The sequence below is a fragment of the Trichechus manatus genome, unplaced genomic scaffold, assembly GCF_000243295.1.
Source record: "Trichechus manatus latirostris isolate Lorelei unplaced genomic scaffold, TriManLat1.0 scaffold00209, whole genome shotgun sequence".
NCBI lineage: Eukaryota > Metazoa > Chordata > Mammalia > Sirenia > Trichechidae > Trichechus > Trichechus manatus.
This window is the reverse complement of record NW_004444145.1, coordinates 3,099,307-3,103,866: the sequence shown is the minus strand read 5'-3', so window position 1 is coordinate 3,103,866 and position 4,560 is coordinate 3,099,307.

The window sequence follows — 4,560 nt, the reverse complement described above, 5'->3', positions numbered from 1 at the left end:
GCAGGGCGCCAGCAGGGGGCGCCGTGATGGAGCGCCTAGCGAGCGTCCCCGGGCCCGCCTCCTCGACGCCCCCGCGGAGCCGCGCGGGAGGGGCTCCGGGGCTGAGGGCCGGCGCTTGGCTGCGAGATGCCCGCCGGCGGCTTGCCAGCACCTGGACGTTTAAAACGAAAACGTGTTATGTTGATTCGTATGCTCTGTGACCGTTGTAAATGCCAAGTCTTACCTTTCTCGTGAATAGCAGTCACAGAAGGAAATGCCCGGTAATATTGCAGTACTCAGTTGTTAAGTTTCTGACTTCTGTAAGCACACAAGGGACTCAATTTGCATGATCTTTGACCAACTGAAAGATGCAGAATTCTATCGACAGCAGTTGGAGGCTTATGATTCAGTGGACAGGACCCTGGTATGAGGATTCGTGAGTCACTGCTTCCATGCCCAGCCCTGATAGCCACTAGGTCTGAAATTGTGTAGAGGTCACCTTAATCTTTTTGAACCTCAGTTTGTGCATCCCTAAAATAGGCACAAGCCCATGAACTACTTACTCCACACTCTGTTATGAGGATCTAGAAAAATGAATGCGAGAACTCATAGCACTTTATTGTCTCTCTTCTGCATAATATTTCTTTCTATCAGAAATTCACAGTTAAGAGTGAAAGAGTGGTCAGGCTACTAACTGGATAGCCTTGGGCATGTAACACCCTAAGTGTTCTTACCTATAAAAGGGAACAATCACAGCACCAACCTGATAGGTTTGTTGTGAGGATAACTGTCCATCCCACGCTTACAACAACACCTGGGACAAGGTATGCCTACCACGTGGTGAGCCCACTACATACATTTTAATAGCTTTATTGAAATATAACATGCAATAAACTGCGAATACTTAGAACATACAATTTTGACATACGTATACGTGTATGAAGCTATCATCATGATCAAAGTGAGAACATATTTCCATCACCTCGAAAAGTTTCCCTTGCCCCTTGGTAATCCCTTCCTGCATCACTCTTCCCTCACACACTCCTCCAGGCAACCACTGATCTCTATTACTGTACATTAGTTTGCGTTTTCCAAAACTTTGAATAAATGGAATCATACAGTATGTACTCTTTTGTATGGCTTCTTCCATTCCACATAATTACTTTGAGATTATTTGGTTGTTGTCTATCAGTATTTCATTCCTTTCTGTTGCTGAGTAGTATTCCATTGCAGAGGTATACCACAATTTGTTTATCCATTCACCTGTTGATGACATTTAGCTTATTTCCAGTATGTGGCTATTACAAATAAAGCTGTTATGAACAGTTGTGTGCAAGTCTTTGTATGGACATACTTTCCTTTCTCTTGGGTTAAGATATCTACGAGTAGAATGACTGGGTCTATTGTAGATGTGTTTTTAACACATTACGTACCCAACTGCTTTCCAAAGCGGTTGTGCCGTTTTACATTCCCACTAGCAGTGAATGTGAGTTTCTGTTGCTCCACATCCTCACCAATATTTTGTATAGTCTGTTATTTTAATTTTAGCCATTCTAATAAGTCTGTGGAGTCCCTGGGTGGTGCAAATTGGTGAAGCATTTGGCTGCTAATTGAAAGGTCAGTCATTCGAGTCTACCCAGAGGCTCCTCAGAAGAAAGTCCTGGTGATCTACTTCTGAAAAATCAGCTACTGAAAACCCTATGGAGAACAATTCTACTCTAACACACATGGGGTCGTCGTGAGTCAGAATCAACTCAAGGGCAACTGACTTTTTAAAAAGTAGGTATGTAGTATTATCCCATTGTGGTTTTGACTGGCTTATTTGCCGTCTGTAAATCCTCTTGGGTGAAGTGTCTGTTCAAGTCTTTTGCTAATTTTTTAAATTTGGTTGTTCGTTTTCTTATTATTGAGTTTTAAGAGTGTTTATGTATTCTGGAAACCCTGGTGGTGTAGTGGTTTAGTGCTACAACTGCTAACCAAAAGGTCGGCAGTTCAAATCCACCAGGCGCTCCTTGGAAACTCTATGGGGCAGTTCTACTCTGTCCTATAGGGTCGGCAACAGGTTTTTTTTTTTTTTTTTTGTTATGTATTCTGGATACAAGTCTTTTATCAGATATGTTATTTGCAAACGCTGTTTTCCAGTCTGGGCTTGTCTTTTTATTGCCTTAACAGTGTCTGTCAAAGATGAGAAGTTCTTAATTTTTATAAAGTCCAAATTATTATTTTTTTCTTGTATGGGTCAGACTTTTGGTGTTATATCTAAGACATTTTTGCCTAACCCAAGGTTACAAATATTTTCCCTATGTTTTCTTCTAGAAATTTTATAGTTTTAGATTTTATATATTTAGGTTTATAATCCATTTTGAATTAATTTTTATGTATGGTGTGAGGTATAGTTTAAAGTTTTTGATTTTGTTTTTGGCGTGGATACCTAGTTGTTCCCACACTTTGTGGAAAAGGCTATCGTTTCTCCACTGATTACCTTTGTACTTTTGCCAAAAATAATTAACCATCTATGTCAGGGTCTATTTCTAGACTCTCTATTCCGTTTCATTGATCTCTTTGTCTTGACACTAATACCATCCTGTCTCGATTACTCTAGGTTTACAATAAATCATCAAGTCAGAAAGTTTAAGCCCTCCAACTTTGCTCTTCTTTTTGATTATTGATTTTGCTATTCTAGGTCTTTTGCATTTCCATATGAATTTAAGAATCAGTTTGTCAAATTCCACAAAAAGCCTGCTGGGATTTTGATCAAGATTGCATTGAATTTATAGATCAATTTGAGGAGAACTGATGTCTTAACAAAATTGAATCTTCAGTTCTATGAACATGGTATTTCACTCCATTTATTTCAGTCTTCTTTCTGTCAATGTTTTGTAATTTTCAGGATACTGTTTTAGTTTTCGAGGACTTCCATAACAAAATACTACAAAATGGGTGGCTTTAAAGAACAGAAATTTATTTTCTCATAGTTCTGGAGGCTAGAAGTCCAAATCAAGGTATCAGCCACATCGATTCCTTCTGCGGCCTTTGAGAGAAAAACTATTCCATGCCTTTCTCCTAGTTTGTGGTGACTGCCGGCGATCCTGTGTATCCCTTTGCTGCTTATAGATGCACCTGCCTCTGTTGTCACATGGTGTCTGTCCTGTCCCTGAGTAACTATCCATGTCTGTTCTCCCCTTTTATAAGACAACAGTCAGAAGGGATTAGAACTAGGACTCATCCTACTCCGGTGTGAGTTAACTAATAATATCCTCAAAGAAAGACCCTATCTCCCGAAACATTGACATTCACAGATACAGGCTGAGGACTTCAACATGTCTTTGTGGGGCCGGGGAAGGCGTAATTCAATCCATAATACAGGCCTTGCCCATCTTTTGCGGTGTTTATTCCTAAGTATTTCATATTTTTATGCTATTGCATGTTGTTGTTGTTAGGTGCCATTGAGTCGGTTCTGACTCAGCAACCCTGTGTGCAACAGAACAAAACACCGCCTGGTCCTCTGCCATCCTCAGAATCGTTGCTACGTTTGAGCCCATTGTTGTAGCCATTGTGTCAATCCATCTCGTTGAGGGTCTTCCTCTTTCTTGCCGACCCTCTGCTTTACCAAGTGTCATGGTTTGAATTATGTCCCCCAAAAAATGTGTATATCAATTTGGCTGGGCCACAATTCCCAGAATTGTGTGGTTGGCCTCTATTTTGTAACTGTAATTTTATGTTAAAGAGAATTAGGGTGGGATTGTAACACCACCCTTACCCAGGTCACATCCCTGATCCAACGTAAAGGGAGTTTCTCTGGGGCGTGGCCCACACCACCTTTTATCTCTCAAGAGATAAAAGGAAAGGGAAGCAAGCAGAGAGTTGAGGACCTCATACCACCAAGAAAGAAGCACGGGGAGCAGAGCACATCCTTTGGACCCAAGGTTCCTGCGCAGAGAAGCTCTTGGTCCCGGGGAAGGCTGATGATGACGAGGACCTTCCTCCAGAGCCGACGGAGAGAGATAGCCTTCTCCTGGAGCTGACACCCTGAATTTGGACTTCTAGCCTACTAGACTGTGAGAAAATAAATTTCTCTTTGTGAAAGCCATCCACTTGTGGTATTTCTGTTAGAGCAGCATTAGATGACTAAGACACCAAGGTATAGTTTGATGTCCTTCTCCAGGGATTGGTCCCTCTTGATAACACGTCCTAAGTATGTGACACAAAGTCTTGCCATCCTTGCTCCTAACGAGCATTTTTGCTGTATTTCTTCCAAGACAGTGTTGTTTGTATTTCTGTCAGTACATAATATATTCAATATTCTTGCCAACACCATAATTCACAGGCATTAATTCTTCTTCAGTCGTACTTATTGGTTGTCCAGCTTTCGCATGCGTATGAGGTGATTGAAAATACCATAGCTTATGCTATTTCATAGTATGTTTATATTTCAGCTTCCAATTGTCTCTTGGTAGTATATAGAAATGCAATTAATTTTTGTATATTGATCTTGTATCCTGCAGCTTTGCTAAATTCACTTACTAGTTCTAGTATGTTTTTTGTAGATTCCTTAAGATTTTCTACATAGACCATGTTATC